Below are 16,024 nucleotides of genomic sequence, written 5' to 3'. Positions count from 1 at the left end.
AAGTTGGATGCTGGTCTCTTCCTGAGCTGGAAATTCTACTTGGCCAATATATCACTCATCGTAATGTGATATGCCCCAGCATGGCTTACTTTTATTTATAGGCTATGGGGACCACTATGAGCACAAGCAACATAGAAAAACTGGACAGCTGGGGCATTTTACACACACCAAGCTTTAAAATACTTAATTAAAAATAGCAGCAGCAAGCAAACAAAAACAATGGTCTGAAAGGAGGTAGGAAGGGCTAAAAAAAACATGGCAAGTTCAGGTGTGGTGAAGTAAAGCATTAATACTAGGAGGGTGGGATGTGGCAAGAGGAGTTTTGGGGCAGTAGTGGAGACACAGGCAGAGCAAAGTGGTCATTCTCTAAGATTAGCTGAGAAATACCAGATGACCAACTAGCGACTAGGGCTTTTAGTCCCCCTACCTCAGAGGATGTGACTAGCAAGAACTAGACAGGCAATCAGAACAGTCACCAAGTACTGTTGCTTCATAGCAAACCCCAGCTTCTTCAGGAAGCTCCAAGCAGTAGGTAGAGAAATTGGGAAACTACAGGAAATGAACATGGAAGATTCCCAATAGTGTGAATTAGGTCAACACTGAGAGAAAGGAGTCCTGTGAAATGGAGCTTGGGCTGGCACCTTGGGCTTGCTCCTCGGGGAGTGGGTTGGATGCTGGGGATAAAGTTTTGGATATTATTACTTAGTTGGGCTCATTCCTAAAAGTGGAAACCATGCAGAGATCCAGTAGCAGGATCTAGGGAAGATAAAGTCCAGGGAAATGAGACAGAGAATGACATTACTCATCATCTGGGTAAATCTGCAAATGATGGGCTCAAGAATAGGCTTCAATGCTCAGCTGGTGTGGCTCAGTAGTTGAGTGTCGACCCGTGCACCAAGAGTTCACCAGTTCAATTCCTGGTCAGAGCACATGCCCCAGGTTGTGGGCCAAATTCCCAGTGCGGGGCATGCAGAAGGCAGCCAATTGATGTTCTCTCTCATCAATGTTTCTATCTTTCTCCCTCTCCCTTTCTCTCTCTCAAAAATCAAAAAAGAAAAAAAAAAATTTTTAAAAAAAAGAAGAAGAATAGGCTTTAAGCCCTGGCCAGTTTTGCTCAGGGGTTAGAGAGTCAGCCCTCTGACCGATGAGTCATGGGTTTGATTCCGGTCAAGGGCACATACCTCGATAGTGGTTCACCCCCAGCCCTGGTTGGGGTCATGTGGGAGGCAACCCGTTGATGTGTCTCTCTCATATCGATGTTTTTCTCTCTCTCTCTCCCCTCCCCACTCCTTCTGAAGATAAATGAAAAAATGTCCTAAGGTGAGGATAAAAAAATTAAAAAATAAAAAGAATAGGCCTCAAGAGGAAGGAAAACGTAATTCTGGAATGAAAAGCAATATACACAGGAACTGAAAATATCCATGTTAACTTACCCTGTGAGTATCCAGTGTCCTGGACGGATGAGTAATGAGGAGAACCAAAGGAGACTCAAAGAGCAATCTGACTGGAGAATGATTTCAGCTGGAGGGTAAGGGAGAGAGGTGGAGGGGAAAAGGAGAGAGAGAAAGGGAAAGAGACCAAGGTGCTCTCTTAGACTCTAAAAATCTCCCTCTCCTGAAGCCATAATTAATTCGGGCACAATTCCATATGGTGTTTTAAAATACTATGAAACCTTGGTTTGTTGATGTTCCTCTCTTTCAAAGTAATCCCTTTCTAAAGCATGTATTAGTACTACTTGTAAGGGGTATATCCAGCCATTAGTGCAATGCATTGCCTGTGTTTCTGATTAGGAGTTCCAGTCAGGCAAGTATAACAGTAGATGTTGTGGCCCACTGTGGTCCTGCAGCATGGCATCTGCTTGGCTCATTTGCCTGGGCTTCAGCCTTAATTACTAGTTTCCATGCTTTTCACCCCACTTGCCCCCAAGGCCTACGTCCTGCACTGAACCTGGTCTGCTTGGTTTTGTTCCCAGTGCCTCTGAGAGTTCCCGCCATTCCCCTGAGTGTCAAAGCTCACTGCCTCTTTCCTGCTTTCCCCAGACCTTGAGGGGTTAATGTCATGAGTGTACATATATTCCTCTAGCTCAACAATGTTTGATATTTTTCATCTCATGGCACAGATAAACAAATTATTAAAATTCTGCAGCACACCAAAAAATATATTTTTACCAACTTGACAAAAAAAATAGTTACAATTTTGATTCATTCATACCAAAAGCTATTGTTGTGTTGGCTGTTGTCATTTTTTTTTTATTTGACAATCTAAGGGAAAAGAGGTCAGTGCCCCTGACTAAATAGTCAGGTATTGTATGTTTTAAAAATTCTTGCTGCACACCAGTTGAAAATCACTGATGTAGCTGAAGCCACATGTCTGGAATCTCCAGCTGTCATATACCACTCCCTGGACTGGACATACAAGTTTTGATTCTTGGTAGAATGTAGCCCAAGCTTGTGTGAATCTGGGACATTGTGCCTTATACTGTGTGTCTACTTTCCATGGACAATTGGGCCAGTGTTTCTACACAAACCATAAGCTATACCTGAGTTAATACCAGCTCACCCGCACCTCTGCTCTCTTGCCACTCTGTTCTAGCATGCTTTGTTCTAGATCTTGCACAAGGGTTACACTTAAATAAATGGTTTTCTTTAAAACAATAAAAAAATCTAGATGGTTTCCAATGTGTAGTCACCTCCGAGGATAAAAATATCTTCAGAATAATAAACAAATGCAGTTTTGTTAACTTTTTGCATTTTTTTTTTTTTTTTTTTGTATCCAGAAAGCAAGGTGAATCATGATCTGATATTCTTTGAAGTCTTACCCAGAAGTTCTGCTTATTACCATGTGTTGGATAGTATCAAATGCCAGTAATATACTGGTTGTGGTCAAACAATACATTAGAGAATTTTGATACTTATTTGTAAATTATAAATTACCTTTACTATTACAAAAGTAATGAATTTTCTTAATAGATTCTGGAAGATATAGAATAAACAAAGCAAAAGAATTTAGCCATGGCTTTACCATATGAAGATATGTGTAATATTTGATATATTCCTTTGACTCATTTATGAATTTTTTACATACACTAAAACTCACATGTTGGGGGTATACAGCTCTATGAGTGTTTTTACCACATACATGTATTCTTGTAACCACCATGCTAGACAGAATACAGAACCTTTCTAAAACCTTAGAGATTTCCTTGTGTTACCCCATTCATTTTGTTTGCTTGTTGCATCTTTTAAAATAATTTTCTATTGAATTTATTGGGCTACATTGATTAATAAAATTATATAGGGTTAAGATATATAATCCTATAATACATCATCTGTATATTGTATTGTGTGTTCATGATGGGTGGTCCTCTTAATGTCAGTTCAGCCCAGTGTATTGCCTAGAGCACTAATTAGTGGGGAGTATGTGGCATATCCTGGAGGTGCTGAAAAATAAAATGGAGAGAGGCTAAAATGTCTTTTACTGATATTAGAGATGTTTGGAATTCCACAAAAAAAATTATTCTGCTAAAAAAGGGAAAAAAGTTTAATTTCTTTAAGATACAAAATCATTTGGTTAAACTATTTTGGTACCTTTTATGGAATGAGCATATGAATGTTTTTAAAGTAAACAATCATGTACATGTATTTTGTTAAAATATTACAAAATTGAACTTTATATTTCTTATTTTTAGGCAAATGTACAAATTACAAGTTAAAAATTTGTAACAGCTATTTTCTGAAAGAAATTATGTCCAGTATATGTTAGAGAATCAAAACATTCTAGGTTCAATCTCCTACTTTCTGTAGCTTCCACACAGAGATTATTGAGGTTCACAGTGGTAGTAAAGCAGTAATTCTCAAGGAGTACATGTAAGCCACATTTAAAAACATGGAAGTGTGTTTCTAAATCCAAGTTCCTGGTGTCCAATCTCAGTGATTCAGATTCACTGGTGTGGATTGAGGTCCAGAAAACTACATTTTTAACAAGCATATTAAGTGATTCTAGTGCAAATGGCCTCATAACACGCTTGGAAAGATGATTTAAGACGTAGTAAAGGCCACAGTTTCCTTAGGAGGCCTTTCGTCATCTATTCAGAGCAGTGATTCTCAACCTTGGCTGTCATTAGAATCATTATAAAAGCTTTTAAAAATTCCAATGCCTACCCACTTGCATATACAAAAACTAGCTCAAAATGGACCAAAGACCTAAATATAAGAACAAAAACAATAAAATTCCAAGAAGAAAACATAGGGGTAGATTGTCATGACCTTGGATTTGGCAGTGGAGTCATAGACACGACAACCAAAGCAATGAAAGAAGAAATAGATAAATTGGATTTTATCAAAATTAAAAACTGCAATGCATCAAAGGACACTATTAGGAAAGTGAAAAGACCACCTATGGAATAGTAAAAATACTGGAAAGCATACATCTTAACCTAGCCTTCACAGTGAAATCACAGGGACAGCTTCACAATCTATTGCTACCTAGGTCTCACCTCAGAAATCCAGAGTTAATAGGTCTGACTCCTGACTCTAAGAGGAGAGACCCTAAGAGTGCTGGGAAAGAGGAAGGGGATCAGTCTTGCAAAACCCTCCAGAACGTTCCAGAACCTTCCAGATCTCTATCCAGGGATTGACGTGTGAGTGAAGTCATCTAAGACCCTCCAGACCAGACCAGCCACCAGCAGAATACCAGCATGTGACTGGCATCAGCACCACCTGGATTAGAAGAATTGCTAATTAGAACCCTGCCCAAATTCCTAACTCACAAAATTGTGATAAATAACAAACTGGTTGTTATAAACTGCTAAATTGTGAGGTAATCGATTATACAGCAGCAGAGAACTGGAACACAGTTAAAAGGAATGATTGGTGAGAAAGCACTAAGGCAGAAATAACTTTTGGAGTGTTCCAGGGACCAGAATAAGGCCAGTGTGGCTGAAGCTAATAAAAGAATAGAGAAGAGTGGGAGATGAGCTAGGAGAGTTGGGCAGGGACAGATAGTGAGTGTAGTGCCTGGTGGGCCATGCAGTAGATGGCCATTGAAAGGGTTTTAGTGGATGAGGTCTGAATTAAGAAAGTTCTTTCTGGCAAACAGACTATAGTGGGGCAAGAATGGACAGAGAACAACCCATTAGGAGACTGTTGCAACTGGTGATTTTTCTTGATTGGGAATTTGGCCCAATATGTAGAAACTAACCTTGCAACATTGTCATTGTCTTCCTGACCTTTGTTCCAGTTCAAGTAACTGAACCTCTGCCTTATTTCAGTAACTTGTCCTTCACTTTGCATTTCAGTTCTACCAATGGTGTCTAGGTTCTACCAATGATGTCTTTATCTTGTTCCCCAATGTCTCTTATTAATGTAGGCAGCAAGGAGGGGAGTTTTGCCTCCTTCTGCTGGTTCCTTGTATGTAGCAAAGCCCCACTAGTATATCCTTGGGGAAGAGGGTAACTTATTTGAATAAAATAAATATGTTAAGCATACTCAGCTCAGCTTCTAGCTGCCCATAGATAGCATGCACCCTGCTCTGCTTTCTTCTGTGTGATGAAATAGTCCTGCCCCTTATAGGATAGGACCAGGATAGCCAAGTACTGCTGTGACTGTGGGTAAGTCTACCTTTTATTTATTTATTTATTTATTTATTTATTTATTTATTTATTTATTTATTTATTTATTTTTAAATCTTTATTGTTGAATGTATTACAGATGTTCCTAATTTTTCCCCCATTGACCTCCTCCTCCCCACTTCAGCCCCCCTCCCGCCTTTTCCCACACTATTGTCTGTGTCCATTGGTTATGCATATGAGTTTTTTGGTTTATTTCTTCCCACTCTACAACCCCCTTCCCTTTCAGGTTTGTCAGTCTAGCAACCAATTTCTACTTCTTAATCCCTTCACCTTTTTCATCCATTCCCCCAACCCCCCTCCCATCTGGCAACCAACAGAATGTTCTCTGCATCTATGAGAATGTTTCTGTTCTGTCTGTTCATTTTGTTTGTAGATTCCATTGTCGATAGATATGTATTCATTGCCATTTTGTTTGTTCATATATTTTATCTTTTTCTTCAAAAAGTCCCTTCATCATTTCATATAATAACGGTTTGGTGGTGATGAATTCCTTTAACTTTTTCTTGTCTTGGAAAGTCTTTATATGGCCATTGATTCTAAATGACAGCTTTGCAGGATAGAGTAATCTTGGTTGTAGGTTCTTGGTTTTCATCACTCTGAATATTTCTTGCCACTCCGTTCTGGCCTGCAAAGTTTCTTTTGAGAAATCAGCTGACAGCCTTATGGGAACTCCCTTGTAGGTAACTAACTGAATTTCTCTTGCTGCTTTTAAGATTCTCTCTTTGTCTTGAACCTTTTGCATTTTGATGATGATGTGTCTTGGTGTGGGCCTCTTGGGGTTCATCTTATTTGGGACTGTCTGTGTTTCCTGGATTTGTATGTCTGTTTCCTTCACCAAGTTAGGAAAGTTTTCTGCCATTATTGTTTCAAACAGATTTTCAATTTCTTGTTCTCTCTCTTCTCCTTCTGGCACCCCCAAGATGCAAATGTTGGCACGCTTGAAGTTGTCCCAGAGGCTCCTTACACTATCCTCATTTTTTGGCTTCTTTTTCTTTTTGCTGTTCTGATTGGGTGTTTTTTGCTTCCTTATATTCCAAATTGATCATTTGCTTCTTGGATTTACGTACTCTACTATTGAATTTGTGTAAATTATTCTTTATTTCAGTTAATGCCTCCTTCATTTCTGACTGTGCATCCATCATTTCTGACTGGTCCTTTTTATGCTCTTGAGGCCCTCACTAAGTTCACTGAGATTCTCACTAAGTTCATTAAGCATCCTAATAAGCAGTATTTTGAACTCAGCATCTGTTAGGTTGCTTATCTCCATTTCACTTAGTTCTTTTCCTGGGGTTTTGTTCTGTTCTTTCATCTGGGACCTGTTTTTTTGTCTCCTCATTTTGGCTGCCTCTCTGTGTTTGTTTCTGTGTATTACTTAATGAGAGGTATGGGGCTATCTGAGACCAGATGCTGCTTGTTTGAAAGAATTTAGGAAAAACCTGAAGCAGGATCCAAGACAGGCCAATCTTATGGTTAAGCAACTGGCAACAGCTTGGGTGGGCCTGAAAGTTGCGTGGGATGAGACCTCAGGGAATCACCAGGGCGGGGCTACCAGTGTGAGCTAGGTTGCTGGAGTCCCAGATATGGTGGCTGTCTGCCACCCCAAGGAAGGGCTCACCAAAGGAACAAAGGCCTCTGACAGCACGTTTGTCCCAGAGAAAGCCCCCTCTCCAGTCTTCGCTCCAATGCCAAACAGCTCAGTTCTTCCCTCTATGTCTCTGGTGCCCCTTGAGCTGTCTCCCCTCCAAGCTTAGAGGGAGTGAGTCTGATAAGTTTGTGCGCGGGCCCTTTAAGGAGCTGCCTGGGGCTCCAGCTGCCTCAGTCTCCCTGAGCCTCAGTTCCCGCTGGTTTTTCCAGCCAGAAGTTATGAGGATTCTCTTCCTGGCACTGGAACCCTGAGTGGGGCGTCTGGTGTGGGACGGGGACCCCTCAGTCCTCAGGGAGGACCTTCCCAGCCAAGGTATCCTCCTGATTTTTATCCACCACACATGGGTGTGGGACCAGCCCGTCCGCCTCCGCCCCTCCTACCAGTCTGGATGTGGCTGCTGCTTTAATTCTGTAGTTGTAGGACTTCCATTCAGCTTGATTTTAGGTGGTTTTGAATAATGGTTGTTCTGTAGTTTAGTTGTAACTTTGATGTGGTTGTGGGAGGACGCGATACCGTGTTTACCTACGCCGCCATCTTGACCGGAAGTGGTAAGTCTACCTTATTCTGGGATTCAGTATTAGGAAGCTCCCTTACCTACTAATATAAGCCACATTCTTCAAAACTTCATCAGTAAGAAAATGACATTTTGGCCTCTGTTGCCTGATTCCAGTTTCTCAAATAGACTCAAACTCAGGTAGAAAAAAGGGCCTATCAGGATCCTTAACCCCTAACCTCTGAGATTCTGTATCAACAATATGCCTGGTAGACAGAACCCTTGCTTTGTTCACTAGTGCGCTCAGGAATGACCTGCCCCAGACCTCTCTGTTGGTGACCACCTGGTTGTTCCATTAGATTTTCATATACTTCCTATTCCTAGACTTTTCCATTGTCATAAAACTTCCAGCTGTCCCAAAGGCTTTCTATGTTGTAACGTGTCAGCAAGATAACGAGAGACACACAGTCAATTGTAAAGGAGCACTTCATTACACCAGCAGGCTGGGGGACTACAGCTTCTCAGATCCTCAGCCCTGATTCTTCCTGCTTGTTCAGTTTTAAAGACAGAACTTCCATCCCCCTCTTGCTTCCCTCCCCCAGGGGATCGGGCCAATAGTGGTTGTGACAGAAGTCAAAATTAGCATTATTCACTGGGCTCATGATTTGCAGTTTCAGATACTCGGAAACTGCAAATACCTCCCACACTTGGGGAAACTATAACCCTCGGCAAAATTCCTTTACTTCTAGGGGTAATTAACCTATTATTAGAAAAATATTGAGGAAGGTCCATTGATGATAAAAATGGAGTCATTTAGTCACCTTAGCCAAGAAGCCTACATAAGAAGGGAATCTAGTCGCCTTAGCCTCGGGGCCCAGGTCATTCCCCACTGGTTTTCCTGACAAGTCAAATACTTGACTCAACTTAGTTTTTATGAGGTCATTTATTAGACATGGCCCAAATGCTAGGAGTAAACATGATATAGCGAGAGGGCCGGCAATGGCAGATAATAGAGTTGTAAACCAATTTTCAGATTGTCGCCTTTTTCTTTCTTGTTTCTCGATATTTTTCCTAACCAGTGATAAACTTTCTTGAATAATCCCTGAATTACTCACATAAAAACAGCATTTTTCTCCCAGTGCAACACATAATCCTCCTTCCTTAAGAAATAAGAGGTCTAATCCTCTCCTGTTCTGTAGGCTCATTTCGGCTAAAGAGTTTTCTAAGTAGCTGAGGTCTGTATCTCTTTGGAGGCTGAGGTTCCTTAGATTCTGGTCATTCTTGATTAGGGCAGTAACGCCCACAGCTGTAGATAGTTGGGGTTGGTCAGCCTTTTAAAATTTATATGTGTATCCCTATTTCCTAGATAGACTGTAATAGTAGAAATTGTTTTACAACCCCAGAGGGACAGAAATATTCATTAGCATTTAATCTTGCCGCCTCCTGTGCAAATATAAATTCCTATCCCTTGTAATCCCCATTCTGCAGCAGATGTTCCACAGCTCCATGTTGGGGTGTCTTCTACTTGGGGGATAACCCCTCCATATGTAACCCAGACTTCGGGGACCTTTGTGACCCCGACACTCCCCCTTAAGAGGTCACATAGAACAAGGTTGAAGACAGGTTTTTCTATTCCCCTTGTAGTAAAATTTCTTAAAACCTCCCCCAATACTTTATTTCTAAGTTCCCAGTTCTATTGGAGCTCAGGTCTATAAGGATTCCCATGTACAGTCATATCCAGAAAAATCAGAGTCCCAATAAATGCAAGAGTCTTATCTGAAGAGACCTGAACTGTCCATTTTGCTTTTTCTCCCCTCAGCCAGGAATGGTGCTGCCAGATTGGGATGTCATTGACCTTGATAGCCATTGATGTAGGCAGGATGACAGTGTATAGTCCCTTCCAGGCCGGAGTTAGTCCCTGGGTGGTGAACTTCTTTGCCCATATTGAGTCCCCGAGCTGGAAAGGGTGCACAGGCGTCGCAGACATGTTTATGGACAGCTTTCTGGGTGGACTGCAGGGCCTGCAAGAACTGTAAGAGGGCAAGGAGGAGCAGAGTGGTTCAGTTTTTACTGGTTTCTAAAGTAAATTTGGTTATGGTTTCCTTTAAGGTCCTGTTCATGTGCTCTACCTGCCTGGAACTCTGTGGGCAGTAAGCACAATTGAGCTTCCAATTTATATCTAACCCTTTAGAGATATCCTGTGATTTCTTTGCTACAAAGGCGGGGCCATTGTCTGGTCCAAGGGTCAGTAAAAGCCTAAACCTGTTACTCCCTTTACTACATCCCAGCCTGTTATTCCATCCCCAGGGGCAAGCTATCCCTCTCTCAGTGTCTTATTTTCTTCCCTTCTTGAGTATTCCTCCACAGTCCTGTCTTCCTGTAATATGTATGTGTCTTTCTTTTATTCTTTCTTATCTTTTTATTTTCTCTGCATAATCCTTCTCTTTTTATTTCTTCCCTCTACACAATCCTTCTTTAACTTGCATAGATACTCTGCGACTTTCCTAGTCCTTCCCCTGACATTGACCTGAGAGCTTGTACAATCTATCGTCAGTCTGCACATTCCCCAGCTTTCCTTCTCTTCCTCTCTACTCATACCTACACATACCTGCTTCCCTCTGCCTTCTCCCTTTCCCTGTGACCTAACTGGACATTACCTGCCTCTCAGGAGTTCAGTAAGCTTGGTGTAACATAAGTGGGTAGTCTGGTGCAGCTGGTTGACTAAAGTCCAACCTAGAGCCTCTGGGATTAATAACCTCTCATCAGGCAGTGTCCACCATGCATTGATTTCTTTTATGGCTGGTTTCTGCTTGGCTAGGTCATTTTCTGACCTAGTGCATCTGGAGAGGCCCCACTGGTTTTAGGGTTGCCTCCCAAGTTTTCTAATCTGCAGTAGATTTTTCTTGCCCCATCAGAGAGCCTGGATTAGGGCTATGAGTTCAGCCTGTTGAGCTGAAATTCCCTTGTTCAAGGATTGTGACCAGATGACACAGTCTTGAGTTACTACTGCTGCCCCAGCATACCTGTTTCTTCCTGGACATAGCTGCTCCCATTCATGAATAACACCTCATCTGATTATGGCAATGGGACATCCTCAAGGTCTGGGTGGGCCATCTGCACTATGTCAGTTACCTCCAAGCAGTCCTGTAGAGGTTTCTTCAGGTCATTATCTGGAGGCAGGCTGGCAGGATTGATGGCCAATGTCTTGTGGAACTTGATGTGGGGCTGGCCTGGAGTGGCAGTGGCCAGCAATGGAACAATCACTGGAGAAGATCATGTTCGAGTAGGGGGTATGGGCACTCTGGCATGACCAGAAACAAATGAGTCACAGTATTTTCCCCAAGGTCCATAGTCATCTTTGAAGTTCAGAGGTAGGTTAGGGGCCCGTTGGCTTGGTCAGGACTGAGTCTGCTGCACCAGTATCTACCAGAAAACTAACTAGTTTGTCCCCTATTATTTTGTTATTCTTGGCTCCTGAGGGCTCAGTTGGAAGGAGCTCTGGCTCTGTCATTTTTTAAGTTAAAGATTTTACTTTGTTCCTCTACACCTGACTTTGCCCTTGTCTTTTCTATCCCTAATCGGAACCTAAGCCTGCCATCCTGACTCTTCCTAGGGTGAACCTTCTCCATGGGCCCTGTTTCTCTTAAGGATGCTTTTATTACCTTTGCTATTGTTTGTCTTGTTTTTCCCCAGGGGTGTCTTTATTATTATATACCTTTTGAGCTATTTTAACCAATTGGGCCTTCAGGCCTAACAGGAGAACACGGTGAAAAGTGTCTAAGGAAGCCCTCCCCTGGCAGTATTTAGGTTCCACCATAGACAGAGGCTGTTAAAATTTCCTCTGACCTCAGGTTTCAAAAGGAAGTGTCATCCTAGCACTCATGTTTACACAGGGCAGAGTGTTTTTCAACTCTCCAAGAGCACTTCATGCCTGAGCCTGGGATCCCTATTTTCAACTTCCCAAAGTTCAGAGAGCCTGTTGAAACCTTGCTGCCACCAAACCCGAGGTGGCCTAGCCTTCTGGGCTGGCACCAAAGGAACACACCCCTTCCATGGCCTGACCACCCTCCCTGGGGAACCCTGCAGCCCCTGTGGCCCCTGTGGCCCCTTTGCCCCCTGAGGCCTCCAGGTGAGTGCCTGTGTGTCCGACCACCACCTGCCACCCAGGACAAGGGGCTCTCTACACCAGAGCCCAGTCCCAATGTGCAGCGCCATGCAGGATGTACAGGGCGGCCCACTGGCAGGAACAGCCCCTGAATCACTTATTACTTTGTTAACTGCCTATGGCAACCGAGCTACAAAATCCTGATATGGCTCTTCAGGTCCTTGTCTGGTGGATGTAAGAGCTAGCAAATTTTTCCCTTTTGTTGGGAGTTCTTTCCAGGCTTTCAAAGCACAAATATTAATCATAGCTATAGTGGAAGATGGTAGGGGAGTCTTCAAGGACTCATAGCGTTTCTCAGCTTTCCTCAAGTCTTTCACTACATCTTGCTTCCCCACCTTATTAGCCTCTTGCACAGGATCAAGGCAATCTCTAATTAGGGCCTAAAGAGTAAATGTTTGCACCAGAAACTTGTTCAAGCCTTTTGCTGTATCTCTGCCTTTCGGGCACTTTCCTACCTTTGCTCAGGTTTCTCTTGGGGCCCAGTTTGGGGCCCACTACCAGTATTTGTGCCCTAATCAGAACCTTCCTCAAATCCTTCTCTAAGACTGTTTCAGTATGCAACCCAGTGAGGTGTTCTGGGCACTAGGGCTGCTATCCATGATTAGACTAACTGTAACAAAGTTGAGGAAGACACAGTAGGGAGGCCAATGAGGACAAAAACAAGAAAAGACACACAAGACAGAGACTTTTGCTTCATCTGCCTGGCTGCTCCCCTCGCAGAGATTTCAGACTCCTCTTGGCATGTGGCAGGTTGGAATAATCCCCAACTCAGATCAGGTTCACTGGTGGACACACACAATTGCATTCACACAGTCATACTCACATACTATTTGACTTTCCTTCCAGAAATTCCCTACCCTGAGAGGTGCCTATGCCACTTGGGTGGTAATCAGTCTCTCCTTCCACCCCAGTGATGAGTCTGAATGAATAGAATTTGCCAGATTTGAACCCCACCTAAAGTCTTAGGGGGATTCCCAGGAGAGGAGAGGCTGTGCCACATCCGGCCCTCTCACTCTCATAGATAGACCGGTCACCCAGAACTCACTTCCAGAGGCTTTTACCAGGTCTCCTTTAATATTTTGAGGGACATCTTGGCATCTCCCAGCCACTCGTTGGAAACCCAAGTAGGATCTTTGTGACCCTGGAACTCAGGAAGCACCTCCTCTCAACCTATAGGTTTCCGGCAGCCAGATCAGGAGAGGCTGCCCATCCTAGGCATCTAGCCCTTAATGTCGCAACATACCAGGAATCTCGCTGGGGCCTCCAAATGTTGTAATGTGTCAGCAAGATAACCAGAGATGCACAGTCAAATTGTAAAGGAGCACTTCATTACACTGGTGGACTGGGGGTTACAGCTTCCCCAGATCCTCAGCCCCTATTCTTCTTGCTCATTCAATTTTAAAGACGAAAGTCTCATCCCCTTTTTGCCCCGCCCCCCAGGGGACCGGTACAATCATGGGAGTGACAGCGATTACAGAAGTCAAAATTAGCATTATTCACTGGGCTCATGATTTGCAGTTTCGGATACTCGGAAACTGCAAATACCTCCCACACTTGGGGCAACTATAACCTTTGGCAAAATTCCTTTACTTCTAGGGGTAATTAACCTATTATTAGAAAAATATTGAGGAAGGTCCATTGATGATAAAAATGGAATCATTTAGTCGCCTTAGCCAAGAGGCCTACATAAGAATGGAATCTAGTCACCTTAGCCTCGGGGCCCAGGTCACCCTCACCTCTGGTTGGATTTTCCAAACAGAGTGGCCTGCTTCCCAGCCCATCAGAGGTCACCCAACTCTAGAACTGGGCATGGACTTCTTTGTATTAACATTAGCTGGGCCTGCTCCTTCAGGTATGTTCTGAAGTGGACTATACTACGTGTATCATTCACATGTCTGAATCTCTCTCACAGATTATTGACCTATGAGCTCCTATCCTTACAATAAAAATAAGAGAAAACAATACAGTGCTTAGGGTTCTAAAATTTTATCAGATCTTAACTGAAAATCCTTCATCTAGTTTCTTAATCTCTCTCTGCCTCAGTTTTCTCATCTGTGAAATGGAGGTAGTGATTATAGTATCTACAGTCAAATCTTGGTTCTCAAACATCTCCCATCTTGAACAATTCAGTTCTCAACCAAGTTGTTCACAGAAAAAAATGTCTCATTTGTTGAACAAAACTTCAGTTCTCAACCTAACAACTCTTTCATGTGGATACATCAGCATAACAATAAGTATCTCTCAGGCCACAAACAAAGGAGACTCTGTGAGTCAGTTGACACTAAACTTTACATTGTTAACATCTCAGAAAATTGTGCTGTGAATATTATCATTTTTCTTGCTTTTGTTGCTGATGAAATGGATGATTTGCATAATTTTAAAACATAAAGAGGCCATCAAGAGTGCTGATGCTGCTAAGGGTATGAAAGAAACAGATCACAGGCTAGTGATGAGGTAGAAAAATTGTTTTTGATTTGGATAAACAAAAAGCAATTATTTAGCCAGTGACAGCATTCCAGGGGCAGTGGTATGTGAAAAAGTGAAGATGCCGCATGCTGACCTGAAAGACACCCCTGGAACAAGTGCTGACAGTGATTTGTTTGAGGCTAGTAGGGGGTGATTCAATAAATGTAAGAAAAAATGTTTATAGATTAAACAGTACATTAGACATGTATTCTATATAAGAAAGATTATAACAGGAAATCATTTGGGGGTCTGCAATGAATTAATTCAGTTTGCATTATTTCTAATAGAAAAAAATGACTCGGTTTTTGAACAAATTGCTTCTCAAACTTAATTTGTTCCAGAAGGCTGGTCAAAAACCAAATAATTTTTTCCCATTAGAAAAAATGTAAATTGAATTAATCTGTTTCAGACCCCCAAATGATTCCTTGTTTTAATCTTTCTTATATACAGTATACATCTAATGTATTGTTCAATATAAAAATACATAAAAAACAAAAAGGACATGAAATGTAAATACAAATTTGAAAAAAAGGAAATAAAATATACAGTAAAATATAAAAATTTAATAATAGTAATAATAATAAACAGCATCAAAAGCAAAAAACATGAAAATATTCACAGCAAAGTTTTCTGAGATGTTAACAACATGAGGTTTAGTGGTAAACTGACTCGTGCATTCTCTCTTTTGTTTGTCACCTGAGAGACTCATAACTGATCATACAGGTATCAACATGAAAAGGTTGTTGGGTTGAGAAGCAAACTGTTTGAGTTGGGAGACATTCAAGAACTGAGGTTTGACTGTACTTATCTCTGTGAGAATTTATGTTCTTTCAGTAATACATAAGACTTGAGGGGCTGATGCTGCCTCCACACCCACTGCCAGAAGGAAGCTAGGATGCTGGGAGGATCATTAAGGCCACTTGCATGAGAGAACAGAGTGAACAGAGAGAGAACACCTAGGAAAAACGAGCATTTAGATGCCTGGGAGGAACAAACTTTGCAGGGGCTTATGGGTGACTAAATGGGATAAATAAATATACATTTTATACCTCTGGACTTCAGCAGTGTGTATAATACAATTATAGTATGGTCACCAAATATGTTAACAATATTAAGAAAAAGAGGAACATGATAACCACCAGCTGGCAAATTAGTGTGTCAAAACTAAAACAAATAAAAAGAAATTATATTGGCAAATAGATCCATGAAACAGAACGGAGTACCCAGAAACAGACCCACATAAATATAGTCAACTGATCTTTGACAAAGCAAAGGCAATACAATGAAGCAAAGGTCATCTGTTCAGAAAATGGTGCCAAAACAACTGGATATCCTCAAACAAGAAATTAAATCTAGACACAAACCGTATACTCTTCACAAAGTTAAAATAGATCACAGATGTAAATGTAAAATACCAAACTATAAAAATCCTAGAAGATAACATAAAGAAAATCTCAATGACCTTGCATTTGACAATGACTTCATAGATAAGACAACACAGACATGATCCATAAAAGAAAAATTTGATAAGCTGAGCTTTATTAAAATTAAAATGTTCTGCTTTGCAAACGACAAAGTTAAGAGAAGAAAAAAACAAACCAGAGACTGGGAGAAAATATTTGCACA

This window comes from Molossus molossus, unplaced genomic scaffold (genome assembly GCF_014108415.1).
Source record: "Molossus molossus isolate mMolMol1 unplaced genomic scaffold, mMolMol1.p scaffold_m16_p_4, whole genome shotgun sequence".
Lineage (NCBI taxonomy): Eukaryota > Metazoa > Chordata > Mammalia > Chiroptera > Molossidae > Molossus > Molossus molossus.
The sequence above is the reverse complement of the archived record's forward strand: the minus strand, read 5'-3'. Positions refer to the sequence as shown.